Genomic DNA, 20,443 nt, shown 5'->3' with positions numbered 1-20,443 from the left:
ACATCTTCTGCTGCCACCACTTGACATCAATCCCGAAACATTTTTTGGGTTTTTCTGCTGGTGCCAATGCCGGTGTTGTTCGGCTTGTCGATGCATTGGCAGTCACCATAGGAACAATATGGTTCCCATTGTCATTCGGAATTTCTGTAAAAGAATGACACAAACAAACGTTAAAATCACGTAGATTTTAATCTCCACTGGAGTAGAAAACCACGCAGCTTTTAGTCTCCAGAAACAGTGAGTATAATACAAATACAGAAAATATTAAATGCCTTAAGATTTTTATTATTCTGTATTTGTAAAATAATTTCGGAGAAGATAAAATAATATATAAACAGAAATGTAAAAGAAATAGAATTTAATCCGCACCCACTGAATTCACAGAGTGTTCTTAAGGAATTTAATCCCCTCATAGTACCCAAGATTGTGGATTATTTCCTCCCAGGATAGAACGAATTACACACTGGTGTAGCGATACTTCAAACCCTAGTGTTTCAACGAATACAAAGATCGGTAGCAAATTACACTTACTTGTTTGTGGTTAAAACAATGCAGAAGAAAGAAGGAAAAGTTAGAAATTCATATTGAAAATGGCTTTTACAAAAAATAAAGGGCATATACTATTCCGTTGGATTTAATATTAATTTTCTGTTTAAAAAAACGGATATTTAATAACATTTCTATTAATATTTACTATTAACAAATAAATTTGGTCCAAAAAATTAATCAATCAATCATTTAACCAAATCCGAAGCCGTAGCCGAGCGAGCGATGACGACGACGGTGCAAGGCTTGCCTTCTTCTTAACTCTTTAAGAGTTAGAAGAAGTGCAATTGAATATATACCCATCAAAACCTTTTCCTCTTCCAATATGGGACAATGTTCCTTTGTCAAGGAGGAAAACTCAAATATTTTTAATTTCCCTCTATTTTCCATTCACCCTCTTTTAAGTTACATTTAAGCTTAAAACCCCAACAATATGAAGCTTTATTGGTACTTGGTAAATATCACTTTCTTTAGAGATTTCTCTAGCAAGAAACCATCAAGATTAAGAAACCATCAACATTATATATTTCTATTATTCTTTTTATATTCAATATGCAAATTGAAATTATTGCAGAAAAACTCATACTGCACAAATGTGCAACATCATTTATAAACAATAATAAGATTCTAATGCAAAAATACATAAAAAGCAGGAATAACCAATAAAATGGTCACAAAGTTCTACATGTGGAGCGTCCAACTACCACATGGCTCACCAGGAGTTTCACACTAGCTGACTTCTTAAAACTCCACAGTGTTCTAGCAAAATCCAATATCAACAAGTAGTTCAAGTTAGCCATCCACACATTAACCGATTCCCTATCTTACATCATGGACTTGATTTCCAATCGTAGATCATTGAATGAAACCTCTTTCATTAAACTATCATCTCTCTCATTCCGCCAAAATTATTCATCTTTCTATACATCATCACCCAATAAAACTCTTCCTCCTCCCTCAACAACTTCATAGGAAGCAGGTTAGACCAAACCAAATGGTCAGTAGGAGTTGTTCATGACTGCTCTTCTTTCCAGGTTTTAGAGGTCCTGACGAACATAACTCATGTCTTTAAGAGTATGTGTGATGACCCAAAATATCATCTTTAAATTTAATAAGTAATTCCGTATTCTAAGACCTTGAAAAGCACTATTTATCATTCCTCGACTTACGTGCGCAGTCCGTAAAATTTTTCGGAAAGTTTTTATGTGAAAAATAGATTAAAATGTAAAATAGAGCCTTAAAACTCAATTGAGTTGACTTTGGTCAACATTTTGAGCAAACGAATCCGGATTAGTATTTTGACAGTTCCGGTAGGTCCCTATCATGATTTGGGACTTGGGCGTATGTCTGGAATTTAATTTGGAGGTCCCTAGCTCAACTTATGACCATTTAACGGAAACTAATAATTTAAAGGATAAAGATTTTCAAGTTTGACCACGGGGTTGACTTTTTGATATCGAAGGCGGAATCCGATTCTGGAAAATTGAATAGCTCCGTTATGTCATTTATGACTTGTGTGCCAAATTTGAAGTCATTCCAGATTCATTTAATATGTTTTGGCACGAGATTTGCAAATTGAAAAGTTTAAACTTCAAAGTTCGAATCGAGGTGTGAATTGCAATTTTGATGTTATTTGACGTGATTGTAGACCCCGAGTAAGTCCGTATTATGATACGAGACTTGTTGGTATATTCGGACGGGGTCCCGAGTACTCCGAGTGTGATTCGAATCGAAATCGGAACAAGAATTTGACTTAAGCAAAAATCTGAAATTTGGCCTTCTGGTTTAATCGCACCTGCGGATTTTTGACCGCAGGTGCAAGCTCGCAGAAGCGAGCCTTCGATCGAAGATGTGCCCGGGCGTGGCTGGGCAAAAGTGTGCAGGTGCGGAAACCTGCACGCACCCGCGCGTCCGCAGAAGCGGACACAATAATTGCAGAAGCGGAGGTTAGCGCAGGTGCACATTTTTCCTCCGCAGGTGCGAGGCCTCGCCTGGCAGCCCCATTTCCCAAATGCAAGATGTTTCTCGCAGATGCGAGTTCACATGTGCGAGCCCAGGCACCACAGGTGCAGAAATGCCTGGGCAGTATATATATCGAAAAGTCCGATATTATTTTTATATTTTGGTCGTTTTGAGCTCGGTTAAGGCGAATATTTGGGAGATTTTCACGGGAAACATTGGGGTAAGTGTTCCTTATCCTATGTTGATTATATTTCATGATTCCATACTCGTTTATATCATGAATTCGTGAATTTATGGAAAAAAAATCAGATTTTTCTAAAATCTTCCAAAAATGAGAAATTTAGATTTGAAGGTCCATTTGATATCGGTATTAGATAATTTTTGTATGGTTGAACTCGTAGCGGAACGAGTGTTTGGATTTCGCAAGTTTTTTCGATATTTGAGACGTGGGTCCCACTATCAAATATTTTAATGAATTTTAGATTTTATCCGAAAAATTAGTAAATTCATATGGAATTAATTCCTATGATTCGTATTGAGTATATTGAATTATTTATGAATAGATTTGAAGATTTTGGAGACAAATTTAAAAGGAAAAGCTGTGGTTGAGTAATTGAGTGGAATTTGCAAAGTGAGGTAAGTGTCGTGGTTAACCTTGACTTGAGGGAACAGAACTCTTAAATTATTTGTTATGTGAAATGCATGTGAACGACGTATAGGCGAGGTGACGAGTGTCTATACGTCGTCAAATTAATTATTTGCCTACTTACTTGAAAAATCATAAATTATTTCAAATCATGAATTAATTGTTATAATAATTGTTTCTCTCCTATTATTTGTCAAATATTAATTCTTGAATTCTTGCATTAATTGTTACATGCTATTTGAATTATGTGTCTTAATTGTTATTTGACATTTAGCATATTAAATATTAAACTGTCTATTTTCTCTCTAATTTCCATAATAACTTGTTATTTGTCATTGTTTGTTTCATAATTAAATCATAATTATTGTATGCTTATTGTCTTATAATTTTATATTAATTGTTGCATTTATTGGAAAAATTTCTTCTATAAGAATTGGTTAAAGTCCATATTGGAGGATCGGGTTACACGACGTAACAAACTTATTAAAAAGTCCATATTGGAGGATCGGGTTGCACGCCGCAACAGACTTACTAAAAGTCAATATTTGGGGGATCGGATTGTACGCCACAACAGACTTGTTAAAAGTCAGTATTTGGGGGATCGGATTGCACGCCGCAATAGACTTATTTAAAAGTCAATATTGGGTGATCGGATTGCACACCGCAACAGACTTATTTAAAAGTCTATTTATACTGGATTAAAATAAATATATGACAGAGTTGATTAAAAGGAATATATTGGGAGAGCGGGTTGCACACTGCAACAGAAGTGAATGTGAATATATTGTGAGAGCGGGTTGCACGCTGCAAAAAAATTGATGGAAATGATAATTGGTTATGGCTGCTGAATTGGCTTCAATTATTATAAATGAGTTACCTGATTTATTTCTATTATTTGTTGTTGTTACTAATATTGTGTACAGGTTAATGTAAGTGAACCGCCTTAGCCTCGTCACTACTTCGTCGAGGTTAGGCTTAGCACTTACTAGTACATGGGGTCGGTTGTACTGATACTACACTCTGCACTTCTTGTGCAGATTTCGCAGTTGGTCCTAGCGGCGTACCATAGACTTACTCAGATTTCAGCTACCATAGGAGACTTGAGGTATAACTGTACGGCGTCCGCAGTTCTGAAGTCCCCGTCTATTTTACTTTAGCTGTGTGTTTGTTTCATGACAAATTTATTTTATTTAGACCTTTATTTGTATTATTCTAGAAGCTCGTGCACTTGTGACACCAATTATGGGATGGTATTTAGACACCGTTGTTTATTTATGAATTATTCACTACATTTCAGATTTTACTACCGCATTTGTTTCTTTGTTATTAATAAATTTAAAAATTATTTTAAAATGGATAATATTATTCTAACATTGGCTTGCCTAGCAAGTGAAATGTTAGGAGCCATCACGGTACGAATGTGGGAATTTCGGGTCGTGATAGTTGGTATCAGAGCACTAGGTTGCCTAGATCTCACGATTCACGAGCAAGCTTAGTAGAGTCTGGAGGATCGGTACGGAGACGTCTGTGCTTATCTTCCAGAGGCTATGAAGTTTAGGAATAATATCACTTCTTTCTTATTCTGTCATGTGATTTTATTCGAACATCGATAATTGAACCATTCTACTCTTATTTTCTCGCAGATGGTGAGAACACATAATACCTCTACCGATGGACAGGGACCTGAACCCCCGGTGGAAACTATGGCCAAGGGTAGAGGTCGACGCCGAGGTCATGCTAGAGGCTGAGGCAGAGGCTGAGGTAGAGCTTAGTCCAGAACTCGAACAATTGCACCTGTTGTAGAACCTCAGGTAGGCTTTCAGGAGGAGGTTCCAGTTCAGAATGTACCAGCTGGACCAGTTCAGGTCCCGGAAGGATTCATAGCTACTCCAGTGCTTTGGGATGCTTTGGTCTATTTGGTGAGTCTTATGGAGGGCATGGCCCAGAATGGTACATTCCCAATGGCACTAGCCGTCCCACAGGCTGGGGGAGGAGCATAAACTCCTACTACTCCCGCTCCGGAGTAGATGGCTCCCCAGAATCAGGCTCCAGTAACCCCGCCAGTTGGGGTAGTTTAGCCAGTTGTTGCAGCACAGACCAGTGATAGGCCCGCCATGTCTTTTGAGGCCTTATTGAGACTGGATAAGTTCATTAAGCTCTTTCCAGTTCACTTCAGTGGTACACTTTCTGAGGACCCACAGGATTATCTTGAACGCTGCCACGAGGTGTTGCGGAACATGGGTATAGTTGAAACCAATGGGGCTGATTTTGCTGTATTTCAGATGACGGGTTCCGCCAAGAAGTGGTGGAGAGATTATATATTGACCTGACCAGTCCGATCTCCTGCACTTACCTGGGAGCAGTTCTCTCAGCTATTTCTAGAGAAGTTCCTCCCTATCACACTGAGAGAGGAATTCCACAAGCAATTTGAGCATCTACAGCATGGTAGTATGACTATTACTCAGTATGAGTCCCGTTTTGTGGATTTGGCCCGTCATGCTCTCCTTTTACTACCTACGGAGGGAGAGAGAGTGAGGATGTTTATTGAAGGACTCACTCACCCTATCAGACTTTAGATGGCCAAGGAGACCGGAAGTGAGATTTCTTTCCAGGCAGCTGCTAATGTCACAAGGAGGATCGAGATGGTTCTTGCACAGGAAAGAGGGCAGAGGTCTGATAAGAGGCCTCATCAGTTTGGTGGTTTCGGTGGTGCCTCGTCTGGAGGCAGGGGTAATTTTGGTAGGGGTCATCCGCCCAGACCATTTAATTCAGCACTTCATGCATCATTCGGTGCTTCAGGGAGTCACGGTCCTATTATGCCTTACTATGGACAGCCAACATTTAGTGCATATTCAGCTCCTATCAGTGCACCACCACTCCAGAGTTACTACAGCGGTTATCCGCCCCATATGGGTCAGCTTCAGCTTTAGCAGCCACGGCATCAGGATGGGTGTTGTGAGTATGGTAACATTGGTCACATCAGGAGGTATTGCCCTAGATTGGCGAGTAAAAGATCTCGCAAGATTCTCATGCCATCATACCGGCACCGGTAACTTCACCGCCTGCTCAGCCAGCTAGAGGTAGGGGTCAAGCAGCTAGAGGTGGAGGTCAGGCCATTAGAGGTGGAGGCCAGCCAGTTAGAGGCCGTCCCAGGAATGCAGTTCAGAGTGGTGGGGCCCAGCCCCGATTTTATGCTTTTCCAGCTAGGCCTGAGGCCGAGTCATCTGATGTTGTGATCACAGGTATTATTCTAGCTTGCCATAGCGATATTTCATTTCTATTTGATCCAGAATCTACTTATTCCTATGTGTCCTCCTATTTTGCTTCATATTTGGTTGTGCCTTGTGATACTCTGAGTGCTTCTGTGTGTGTATCTACATCGGTGGGAGACTATGTTGTAGTAGATCATGTTTATCGTTCGTGTGTGGTTACTATTGGTAATATTGAGACTAGTGTGGATCTTCTACTTCTTGATATGGTAGATTTTGATTTCATCTTGGGTATGGATTGGCTGTTCCCTTATCATGCTATATTGGATTGTCATGCCAAGACAGTGACCCTAGCTATGTTGGGGTTACCTCGGTTAGAGTGGAAAGGAACTCATGGTCATTTTTCCAGCAGGGTTATTTCTTATATGAAAGCTCGGCGTATGGTAGAGAAAGGGTGTCTAGCCTATTTGGCTTATATTCGCGATCCCAGTGCGAATGTTCCTTCTATGGACTCAGTACCAGTTGTTCGTGAATTTCCAGAAGTATTTCCTATTGATTTTCCGGGGATGCCACCCGACAGAGATATTGTATTCTGTATTGATTTGGCTACGGGAACTCAGCCCATTTCTATTGCACCATACCGTATGGCCCCGCCGGAGTTGAAAGAATTGAAAGAGTAGTTACAAGTCTTGCTTGATCAGGGATTCATTAGACCCAGTGTCTCGCCCTAGGGTGCACCAATATTATTTGTAAAGAAGAAAGATGGCTCTATGCGGATGTGTATAGATTATCGACAGTTGAATAAGGCCACTATCAAAAACAAATATCTGTTGCCAAGAATTGATGACTTATTTGATCAGCTTCAGGGTGCCAAGGTATTTTCGAAGATTGATTTGAGGTCTGGTTACCATAAATTGAAGATTAGGGCATCTGATATCCCTAAAATAGCTTTTCGAACTCGGTATGGGCATTACAAATTCCTAGTGATGTCATTTGGGTTGACAAATGCCCCAGCAGCATTTATGGATTTGATGAATCAGGTGTTCAAGCCCTATTTGGATTCTTTTGTGGTTGTATTCATTGATGATATCTTGATTTACTCCAGCAGTCGAGAGGAGCATGAGCAGCATCTACAGAGTGTGCTTCATACTTTGAAGAATAATCGTTTATAAGCCAAGTTTTCAAAATGTGAGTTTTGGTTAGTCTCAGTTGCCTTTTTGGGGCATGTTGTATCGGCAGAAGGCATAAAGGTGGATCCTAAGAAGATTGAGGCTGTTCAGAATTGGCCTAGACCTACTTCAATTACAGAGATCCGGAGTTTCCTTTATCGTCGGTTCGTGGAAGGATTTTCATCTATAGCAAACCCATTGACCAGACTGACCCAGAAAGGTGTCCCATTTAGATGGTCAGATGAGTGTGAGTTGAGTTTTTAGAAACTCAAGACTGCTTTGACTACGGCGCCAGTGTTGGTATTACCCACAGGTTCAGAACCGTATTCAGTATATTGTGATGCATCTCACATTGGGCTTGGTACAGTATTAATGCAAGATGGCAGGGTGATTGCATATGCGTCGCGGCAGTTTAAGGTTCACGAGAAGAATTATCCTGTTCATGACTTAGAACTGGCAGCCATTGTCCATGCGCTGAAGATTTGGAGGCATTACCTCTACGGTGTCTCGTGTGAGGTATTTACTGATCATCGTAGCCTTCAGTACCTGTTCAAACAAAAAGATCTTAATTCGAGACAGAGAAGATGGTTGGAGTTGTTGAAAGACTATGATATCATCATTTTGTATCACCCCGGAAATACTAATGTGGTGGCCGGTTGTCATGCCCCAAACTCAGGGAGCGTGTCCGGCGCTCAACCGAGAGAACCCGGCCAAGCAAGCCTATTAGACTTACTTCTAACCAAACTTATCCATGAATAAAGAGGAGATGTACTCCATTAATCAATCACTGAAAAGATTTTATTAACAACTTCCTTTTCATTTCCATTAGTACCTTCATTCATAATTTCCAAAACATTACGAGTTTATAGAATTAATGAAAAACATAATTTCTAAGTACCAACATTTCTAGTTCAATTCCCAACATCAACCATAACCCACAACCTATCTACGGAGCCTCTAAATACAATTGAAGAGTAATATGGAAATGCCGGCAACAAGGCCCCAGCTATACCTCAAAACATTGTACATGAGAAGCAAAAGATACATGACCCCGGAATGAAGTGGGGCTCACCAAGTCAGCTGAAAAGAGTGTATTGCTATCACTGATCAATGCCGCCTGCTGAAGAACCACCTGCATCCATTAAAGATGCAGCGCCCCCGGCAAAAGGGACGTTAGTACTGTCGAATAGTACTAGTATGTATAGCTAAAAATCCTCTTTCAAAATAGAATGCCCATATAAGAAAAGGCAACACATAGGAACAGCAAGTCACAATCAACAATATCCAAACGTCCAGTTAAAACATAATAATTTTCAAAATACAAACTTCATATATATTATTTTGGTTGGGAGATCATTAGCACCGATATACCACCATCTTTGTTAGCATGGAGTCCGATCACGCCCGATCGGCTAGGCCATCTCCCCACGAACAACGTGGTTTGACATGTGATGCGAAAGAAAGTTGTTGCCAAGAGTAGTACTACCATATGCGCAATATGGCATCTGATCTCCACCCGATCAGCTAGGCCGCCTTCCCACATATGCCATGCGGGTTGACTTTTCCAATCCACAAAGGTTCCAGTTTCATCCCAATTAAGGGGAATAATATCACAATCCACCCCTACACCGGCACGTGTAGTTTTAGGTGTGGGCCTTATGACCCACCCTTCCTCAGTATTGCTAATGATGCTCCCAAAAATAGTTTTGATTTGATTTGCAAACAGAAATATCATAAATACAAATGAACTCACCTCAACATCTTTCACATTGTATGAATTCTCATTAGTATTTCTAGTCATTCACAACGATAATATTTCCTTGGCTCATTAGGCCATTCACAAGATTTTTTATTCCTGGCACAATGGCCGTATTTCATATTTCACACTTTCACCTCTTTCAATTTCAAAAATCACCATCAAGTATCAACACATAGGATATTTTAAAAATTATATACTTCAAATCAATTTGAAATGGAAACTTCAAACACAAATGGTTTCTTTCCAAAGAATGAAGCATACCAACCAACAATAGAAACACACATGAAAAATCATAAACAGTCAATACACCATTTACTCTTGCAATACTCTCCCCCAGAAATGACAATGTACAATTTCAATACAGGAGTATATAGAACTTGAATCACACTGGATATATTTATAAGTCAAAGCATTAGTTAAAGCAGCCACTAATGGGCATGAATTTAGTACAAAAGCTTTTAGACAATTTTATCTTTCATTGAAACACGACTCAAAGCTATAACCTTTTAATACGTAACCCATACTTTGAAACTTACAGAAACATTATGGAATTCAATTCCAAGAGAGAAAGTTTAGCCAACATACCTCAATTGCGCTTCTTTAGACTCTACAATTTTCCGGAACCCTTAGCAACCTCAATCTATTTTAGCAATATATAAATTGAACCCAAAATTAGGAAAACATTCATGGTTCTAGTTCACTTCTTATTTCCCCCATACTCTTTATCACATGCATGCAAGATAAACAACCCTCACACACATGGACCATCTTATTAATACCCCATTATAGCTATTTTTGAAATTAAGAGTTGGGGTGATGAAGTCTTACCTTTTTGGATGAAGAATTTGGTACTCTACTTGAATATTTCCAAAGCTTCAAGTGATGATTGAAGATCAATTTGATGAAAACTTAGACCCTCCCTCTTGAACCCTCTCTCTTTCACTCTAGAAACATCTGAAAATGAGCTCAAAATAGACCTAAGGGGTATTTTAACGGAATGGGGGTCGGGTTTTAAATTAAGAAAAATGGTGCCCCGACACAGGTCTGCGGTCGCATATGCGACCACATAATGGTTATGCGGTCCGGAAAGTGACCGCAGAAATGGCCCTCAGGGGCCTAAACTTTCGGCTCAGGTATGCGACCAGTATACGGTCCGCATACTCGTTCTGTGGTCGCATAATGCACCGCAGAACTCCCTCCGCAAAAACTCAAGAGGGATTATGCGGTCGATATGCGGACCGCATATCAACCGCAAAACTGACCTCAAGTTGGCCAAACTTACTGCTTCACTTTGCGGCCATTATGCGGTCCGCAGAGTGATTATCCGGCCGCATAATAGGCCGCATAAACGTGCATTTTTTCCAAAAATTTTCCTTTACTTTCTGGTGCATTGTTCAACCCAAAAAGTCCGAACCGCGGCGAGCTAGCTCACCGCGAAGATCTTATACCATCCTCAAACACGTAAGCCTACTCCGGTACCACGAAACCTTGAATTCACTTGCGAAATTTATGGGGCTTTACACTGAAATACTTCAAAATTTTCCCGGGTGTTACATTCTCCCCCGCTTAGGATCATTCGTCCTCGAATGAGGGTCAAAATCCATTATTAGAATTCAATGTGGTTCAACTGTTGGTTCACACACCAGTAGTTTCAAAATTTGGCTAACTCCCTAAATTTCAAAAAACTTTTGCCAGAGTCTCCCCTGTAACCGGACCTATCCACCTGCTAGAATAACACCAAAACAATTCCTAACAACACATCCACAACTTGACAAAATATCACCATGTATAACAACGTCACTAATCTCATCATTACAGGCATTATACTATCAAGAGTGGTATTTGGACATGAGTTGCACATATTTAAATCATAACAGACAGAAGTACCTTTCAAATCACAATCATTTAACTATACACTCAAGTGGGAACATTTTATTTCCTTAACCATTTGCCCCTCCATGTGGTCTCCTCGACTTACAGACTTTGCCATAACACATTAACAGAGACAATCTCAACTCCCGGACTTCTCTAACAAGGATAGCAAATAGTTGCTCCTCAGAATCCCATTATCCCTTATCTTCACCTTATTAGACATAGAAAATGAAACATCGAGTACATGGAAAACAATAATAGGGATACATCATACTCATAGTTTAGCCTATTTCCTTTCAAAATTCCATAAGGCCAAATGCGACTTCACATACTTTACTCGCGAAATTTACGGGGCTTTACACTGAAATACTTCAAAATTTTCCGGGGTGTTACACCGATGCTTTGAGTAGAAAGGCTGTGAGTATGGGCAGTCTTGCGTATATTCCGGTTGGTAAGAGGCCATTAGCTGCAGATGTTCAGACTTTGGCTAATCAGTTCGTGAGGTTAGATGTTTCAGATCCCAATCGGGTTCTAGCTTACACAGTCGCTCGGTCTTCTTTATATGAGCGCATCAAAGAGAGGCAGTATGATGATCCTCATTTACTTGTCATTAAGGACACGGTGATGCCAAACAGGTTGTTGTGGGGGAAGATGGAGTTCTGCAAATGCAGGGTCGTATTTGTATGCCTAATATTGATGGACTTCGTGAATTAATCCTTAAAGAGGCACACAGTTCCAGATACTCTATTCACCCAGGTACCGCCAAAATGTATCAAGATTTGCGGCAACATTATTGGTGGAGGAGAATGAAAAAGGATATAGGTTCTTATGTAGCTCGGTGTATAAATTGTCAGCAAGTTAAGTACAAGCATCAGAGACCTGGTGGTTTGCTTCAGAAGTTAGAAATTCCTGAGTGGAAGTGGGAGCGTATCACTATGGATTTTGTTGTTGGGCTCCCACGGACTCAGAGAAAATTTGACGCAGTTTGGGTCATTGTGGCCAGGTTGACCAAATCAGCCCATTTCATTCTAGTGGCAGTTACCTATTCTTCAGAAAGGTTAGATGAAATTTACATTCATGAGATTGTCCGCCTTCACGGTGTGCCCGTGTCTATTATTTCAGATCGAGGTACACGGTTTACCTCACATTTCTAGATGGCTGTACAATGTGAGTTAGGCACCCGGGTGGAGTTGAGTACAACATTTCATCCACAGACAGACGGACAGTCAGAGCGCACTATTCAGATATTGGAAGATATGCTTCGCGCTTATGTTATGGACTTTGGGGGTTCTTGGGATCAATTCTTGCCACTTGCGGAGTTTGCTTATAATAATAGCTACCAGTAAAGCATTTAGATGGCTCCATATGAGCCGTTATACGGAAGGCGATGCCGATCACCAGTTGGTTGGTTTGAACCGGGAGAGGCTCAGTTGTTGGGTACCGATTTGGTACAGGATGCCTTGGATAAGGTCAAAGTTATTCAAGATCGACTTCGCACAGCTCAGTCTAGGCAAAAGAGTTATGCCGACCGTAAAGTTCGTGATATTGCATTCATGGTGGGAGAAAGAATATTGCTCTGGGTTTCACCTATGAAAGGTGTAATGAGGTTCGGAAAGAAGGGCAAGTTGAGCCCTAGGTATATCGGACCCTTTGAAATTCTAGAAAGGGTGGGTGAAGTAGCCTACATGCTTGTATTATCACCTAGTTTATCAGCGGTTCATCCGGTGTTCCATGTGTCTATGCTCCAGAAATATCATGGTGATCCGTCCCATATGTTAGATTTCAGCTCAGTCCAATTGGACAAAGATTTGACTTACGAGGAGGAGCCGGTGGCTATTCTAGCCCGGCAGGTCCGACAGTTGAGGTCTAAGAGTTATCCTTCAGTTCGAGTGCAATGGAGAGGTCAGCCGGTAGAGGCATCTACCTGGAGTCTGAGTCAGACATGCACAATAAATATCCATACTTATTCACCAGCTCAGGTACTTTTTTCTAACTCCATTCGAGGATGAATGTTTGTTTTAGAGGTGGAGAATGTGATGACCCAAAATGTCATCTTTAAATTTAATAAGTAATTCCGTGTTCTAAGACCTCAAAAAGTACTATTTATCATTCCTCCACATGCGTGCGTAGTCCGTAAAAGTTTCCGGAAAGTTTTTATGTGAAAAATGGATTAGAATGTGAAATTGAGCCTTAAAACTCAATTGAGTTGACCTTGGTCAAACTTTTGAGCAAACGAACCCGGATCAGTGTTTTTACAGTTCCGGTAGGTCCGTATCGTGATTTGGGACTTGGGCATATGCCCGGAATTTAATTTGGAGGTCCCTAGCTCAAGTTATGACCATTTAACGGAAACTAGTAATTTAAAGGCTAAAGATTTCCAAGTTTGACCACGGGGTTAACTTTTTGATATCGGAGCCGGAATCTGATTTTGGAAAATTGAATAGCTCCGTTATGTCATTTATGACTTGTGTGTCAAATTTGAAGTCATTCCGGATTCATTTAATATGTTTTGGCACGAGATTTGCAAATTGAAAAGTTTAAAACTCAAAGTTCGAATCGACGTTTAAACTGCAATTTCGATGTTATTTGACGTGATTTTAGACTCTGAGTAAGTCTGTATTATGTTATGGGACATGTTGGTATATTCGGACGGGGTCCTGAGTACCCCGAGTGTGATTCGAATCGAAATCTGAACAAGAATTAGACTTAAGCAAAAATCTGAAATTTGGCCTTCTGGTGTAATCGCACCTGCGGATTTTTGACCGCATGTGCGAGCTCGTAGAAGCGAGCCTTCGATCGCAGATGCGCCCGGGCGTGGCTTGGAAAAAGTCCGCATGTGTGGAAACCTGCACGCACCCGCGCATCCGCAGAATCGGACATAATAATCACAGAAGCAGAGGTCAGCGCAGGTGCGCATTTTTCCTCCGCAGGTGCGAGGCCTCGCCTGGCTGTCCCATTTCGCAGATGCGAGATGTTTCTCACAGATTCGAGTTCGCATATGCGAGCCCAAGCACCGCAGGTGCGGAAATGCCTGGGCAGTGTATATATCGAAGAGTTCGATATTATTTTCACATTTTGGTCGTTTTGAGCTCGGTTAAGGCGAATGTTTGGGCAATTTTCACAGGAAACATTGGGGTAAGTGTTCCTTATCCTATATTGATTATATTTCATGATTCCATACTCATTTATATCATGAATCCGTGAATTTATGGATGAAAAATCAGATTTTTCTAAAATCTTCAAAAAACGAGAAATTTAGATTTGAAGGTCCATTTGATATCGGAATTGGATAATTTTTGTATGGTTGAACTCGTAGCGGAACGGGTGTTTGGATTTCGTGAGTTTTTCCAGGATTTGAGATGTGGGTACCACTGTCGAATATTTTAATGAATTTTAGATTTTATCTGGAAAATTAGTAAATTCATATGGAATTATTCCTATGATTCGTATTGAGTATATTGAATTGTTTATGAATAGATTTGAAGCTTTTGGAGACAAATTTAAAAGGAAAAGTTGTGGTCGAGTAATTGATTGGAATTTGCAAAGCGAAGTAAGTGTCGTGGTTAACCTTGACTTGAGGGAATAGAACCCTTAAATTATTTGTTATATGAAATGCATGTGAACGGTGTATAGGCAAGGTGACGAGTGTCTATACGTCGTCAAATTAATTGTTTGCCTACTTACTTCAAAAATCATAAATTGTTTTAAATCATGAATTAATTGTTATAATAATTGTTTCTCTCCTATTCTTTGTCAAATATTAATTCTTGAATTCTTGCATTAATTGTTACATGCTATTTGAATTATGTGTCTTAATTGTTATTTGACATTTAGCATATTAAACATTAAACTGTCTATTTTCTCTCTGATTTCCATAGTAACTTGCTATTTGTCATTGTTTGTTTCATAATTAAATCATAATTATTGTATGCTTGTTGTCTTATAATTTTATATTAATTATTGCATTTATTGGGGAAATTTCTTCTATAAGAATTGGTAAAAGTCCATATTGGAGGATCGGGTTGCACGCCCCAACAGACTTATTAACAAGTCCATATTGGAGGATCGGGTTGCACGCCGCAACAGACTTATTAAAAAGTCCATATTGGAGGATCGGGTTGCATGCCACAACAGACTTACTAAAAGTCAATATTTGGGGGATCTGATTGCACGCCGCAACAGACTTATTAAAAGTCAATATTTGGGGGATCGGATTGCACGCCGCAATAGACTTATTTGAAAGTCAATATTGGGTGATCGGATTGCATGCCGCAACAGACTTATTTAAAAGTCTATATATACTGGATTAAAATAAATACATGACAAACTTGATTAAAAGGAATATATTGGGAGAGTGGGTTGCATGCTGCAACAGAATTGAATGTGAATATATTGTGAGAGCGGGTTGCACGCTGTAACAGAATTGATGGAAATGATAATTGGTTATGACTGCTGAATTGGCTTCAATTATTATAAATGAGTTACCTGATTCATTTCTATTATTTGTTGTTATTACTAATATTCCGTACAGGTTAATGTAAGTGAAGCGCCTTAGCCTCGTCACTACTTTGTCGAGGTTAGGCTCAGCACTTACCAGTACATGGGGTCGGTTGTACTAATACTATACTTAGCACTTCTTGTGCAGGTTTCGGAGTTGGTCCCAGCAGCGTACCATAGACTTGCTCGGATTTCAGCTACCATAGGATACTTGAGGTATAACTGCACGGCGTCCGTAGTTCTGAAGTCCCCGTCTATTTTATTTTAGCTGTGTGTTTATTTCCAGACAACTTTATTTTATTCAGACCTTTATTTGTATTATTCTAGAAGCTCATGCACTTGTGACACCAATTATGGGATGGTATTTAGACACCGTTGTTTATTTATGGATTATTTACTATATTTCAGACTTTACTTCCGCATTTGTTTCCTTGTTATTAATAAATTAAAAAATTGTTTTAAAATAGATAATATTATTCTAACGTTAGCTTGCCTAGCAAGTGAAATGTTAGGCGCCATCATGGTCCGAAGGTGGGAATTTTGGGTCGTGACAGTTGGTATCAGAGGACTAAGTTGCCTAGGTCTCACGATTCACGAGCAAGCTTAGTAGAGTCTGGAGGATCGGTACAGAGACGTCTGTGCTTATATCCCAGAGGCTATGAAGTTTAGGAATAATATCACTTCTTTCTTATTCTGTCGTGCGATTTTATTCGAACATCGATAATTGAACCATTCTACTCTTATTCTCTCGCAGATGGTGAGAACATGTAATGACTCTACCGATGAACAGGGACCCGAACCCCCGATGGCAACTATGGCCAGGGGTAGAGGCCGAGGTTGAGGTCGTGCTAGAGGCCAAGGCAGAGGCTGAGGTAGAGCTCAGTCCAGAGCTCGAACAGCTGTACCTGTTGTAGAACCTCAGGTAGACCTTCAGGAGGAGGTTCCAGTTCAGAATGTACCAGCTGGGCCAGTTCAGGTCTCGGAAGGATTCATAGCTACTCCAGTGCTTAAGGATGCTTTGGTTTGTTTGGTGAGTCTTATGGAGGGCGTGGCCCAGAATGGTACATTCCCAGTGGAACCAGCCTTCTCACAGGCTGGGGGAGGAGCATAAACTCCTACTACTCCCGCTCTGGAGCAGATGGTTCCCTAGAATCAGGCTCCAGGAACCCCGCCAGTTAGGGTAGTTCAGCTAGTTGTTGCGGCACAGACCGGGGATAGGCCCGCCATGTCTTTTTAGGCCTTATTGAGATAGCATAAGTTCACTAAGCTCTTTCCAGTTCACTTCAGTGGTACACTTTCTGAGGACCCACAGGATTAGCTTGAACGCCGCCACGAGGTGTTGCGGAACATGGGTATAGTTGAGACCAATGAGGTTGATTTTGCTGTATTTTAGATGACGGGTTCTGCCAAGAGGTGGTGGAGAGATTATACATTGACCCGACCAGTCCGATCGCCTGCACTTACCTGGGAGCAGTTCTCTCAGCTATTTCTGGAGAAGTTCCTCCCTACCACACTGAGAGAGGAATTCCGCAAGTAATATAAGCGTCTACAGCAGGGTAGTATGACTATTACTCAGTATGAGTCCCGTTTTGTGGATTTTGCCCATCATGCTCTCCTTTTACTACCTACGGAGGGAGAGAGAGAATGAGGAGGTTAATTGAAGGACTCACTCACCCTATCAGACTTCAGATGGACAAGGAGACCGGAAGTGAGTTTTCTTTCCAGGTGGCTGCTAATGTCGCAAGAAGGATCGAGATAATTCTTGCACAGGAGAGAGGGCAGAGGTCTGATAAGAGGCCTCGTTAGTTCGGTGGTTTCGGTGGTGCCTCGTCTGGAAGCAGGGGTAATTTTGGTAGGGGTCATCCTCCAAGACCATTTCATTCAGCACTTCATGCATCTCCCGGTGCTTCAGGGAGTCACGGTCCTATTATGCCTTACTATGGACAGCCAGCATTTAGTGCACATTCAGCTCCTATCAGTGCACCACCACTCCAGAGTTACTACAGTGGTTATCTGGCCCATCTGGGTCAGCTTCATCTTCAACAGCCACGGCATCAGGATAGGTGTTATGAGTGTGGGAACATTGGTCACATCATGAGGTATTGCCCTAGATTGGCGAGTAACAGATCTCAGCAAGATTCTCGTGCCATCATACCGGCACCGGTTGCTTTACCGCCTACTCAGCCAGCTAGAGGTAGGGGTCAGGCAGCTAGAGGTGGAGGTCAGGCCATTAGAGGTGGAGGTCAGGCCATTAGAGGTGGAGGCCACCCAGTTAGAAGCCGTCCCAGGGACGTAGTTTAGAGTGGTGGGGCCAGACCCAATTTTATGCTTTTCCAGCTAGTCCTGAGGCCGAGTCATTTGATGCTGTGATCACAGGTATTATTCCAGTTTGCCATAGAGATGTTTCAGTTCTATTTGATCCAGGATCTACTTATTCCTATGTGTCCTCCTATTTTGCTTCATATTTGGTTGTGCCTTGTGATTCTCTGAGTGCTTCTGTATGTGTATCTATACCGGTGGAAGACTCTGTTGTAGTAGATCATGTTTATCGTTCATGTGTGGTTACTATTGGTAATCTTGAGACTAGTGTGGATCTTTTACTTCTTGATATGGTAGATTTTGATGTCATCTTGGGTATGGATTGGTTGTCCCCTTATTATGCTACATTAGATTGTCATGCCAAGATAGTGACCCTAGCTATGCCGAGGTTACCTCGGTTAGAGGGAAAGGAACTCCTGGTAATTCTGCCAGCAAGCTTATTTCTTATATGAAAGCTCGGCGTATGGTAGAGAAAGGGTGTCTAGCCTATTTGGCTTATATTCGCGATCCTAGTGCGGATGTTCCTTCTATGGACTCAGTACCAGTTGTTTGTGAATTTCCAGAAGTATTTCCTGCAGATTTGTCGGGGATGCCACCCGACAGAGATATTGACTTCTGTATCGATTTGGCTCCGGGCACTCAGCCCATTTCTATTCCACCATACCGTATGGCCCCGCCGGAGTTGAAAGAATTGAAAGAGCAGATACAAGTCTTGCTTGATCAGCGATTCATTAGACCCAGTGTCTCACCCTGGGGTGCACCGGTTTTATTTGTAAAGAAGAAATATGACTCTATGCGGATGTGTATAGATTATCGACAGTTGAACAAGGCCACTATCAAAAACAAATATCCGTTGCCAAGAATTGATGACTTATTTGATTAGCTTCAGGGTGCCAAGGTATTTTCGAAGATTGATTTGAGGTCTGGTTACCATCAATTGAAGATTAGGGCATCTGATATCCCTAAAAAAGCTTTTCAAACTCGGTATGGGCATTACAAATTCCTAGTGGTATCATTTGGGTTGACAAATGCCCCAGCAGCATTTATGGATTTGATGAATCGAGTGTTCAAGCCCTATTTGGATTCTTTTGTGGTTGTATTCATTGATGATATCTTGATTTACTCCAGCAGTCGAGAGGAGCATGGGCAGCATCTACGGAGTGTGCTTCATACTTTGAAGAATAATCGTTTATAAGCCAAGTTTTCAAAATGTGAGTTTTGGTTAGTCTCAGTTGCCTTTCTGGGGCATGTTGTATCGGCAGAAGGCATAAAGTTGGATCCTAAGAAGATTGAGGCTGTTCAGAATTGGCCTAGACCTACTTCAGTTATAGAGATCCAGAGTTTCCTTTATCGTCGGTTAGTGGAAGGATTTTCATCTATAGCAAACCCATTGACCAGACTGACCCAGAAAGGTGTCCCAAGACTGCTTTGACTACGGCGCTAGTGTTGGTATTACCCATAGGTTCAGGATCGTATTCAGTATATTGTGATGTATCTCACATTGGGCTTGGTGCAGTATTAATACAAGATGGCAGGGTGATTGCATATGCGTCGCGGCAGTTTAAGGTTCACGAGAAGAATTATCCTATTCGTGACTTAGAACTGGCAGCCATTGTCCATGCGCTGAAGATTTGGAGGCATTACCTCTACGGTGTCCCGTGTGAGGTATTTACTGATCATCGTAGCCTTCAGTACCTGTTCAAACAAAAAGATCTTAATTCGAGATAGAGAAGATGGTTGGAGTTGTTGAAAGACTATGATATCACCATTTTGTATCACCCCGGAAAGGCCAATGTGGTGGCCGATGCTTTGAGTAGAAAGGCTGTGAGTATGGCAGTCTTGCGTATATTTCGGTTGGTGAGAGGCCATTAGCTGCAAATGTTCAGACTTTGGCTAATCAGTTCGTGAGGTTAGATGTTTCAGAACCCAGTCGGGTTCTAGCTTGCACAGTCGCTCGGTCTTTTTTATATGAGCACATTAGAGAGAGGCAGTATGATGATCCTCATTTACTTGTCCTTAAGGACACGGTGCGACACGGTGATGCCAAACAGGTTATTGTGGGAGAAGATGGAGTTTTGAAAATGCAGGGTCGTATTTGTATGCCTAATGTTGACGGACTTCATGAATTAATCCTTAAATAGGCACACAGTTCCAGGTACTCTATTCATCCAGGTACCGCCAAAATGTATCAAGATTTGCGGCAACATTATTGGTGGAGGAGAATGAAAAAGGATATAGGTTCTTATGTAGCTCGGTGTCCGAATTGTCAGCAAGTTAAGTACGAGCATCAGAGACCTGGCAGTTTGCTTCAGAAGTTAGAAATTCCTGAGTGGAAGTGGTAGCGTATCACTATGGATTTTGTTGTTGGGCTCCCACGGACTCAGAGAAACTTTGGCGCAGTTTGGGTCATTGTGGACAGGTTGACCAAATTAGCCCATTTCATTCTAGTGGCAGTTACCTATTC

Source organism: Nicotiana tomentosiformis, chromosome 7 (genome assembly GCF_000390325.3).
Source record: "Nicotiana tomentosiformis chromosome 7, ASM39032v3, whole genome shotgun sequence".
Lineage (NCBI taxonomy): Eukaryota > Viridiplantae > Streptophyta > Magnoliopsida > Solanales > Solanaceae > Nicotiana > Nicotiana tomentosiformis.
Note: the sequence above shows the minus strand (reverse complement) of the source record.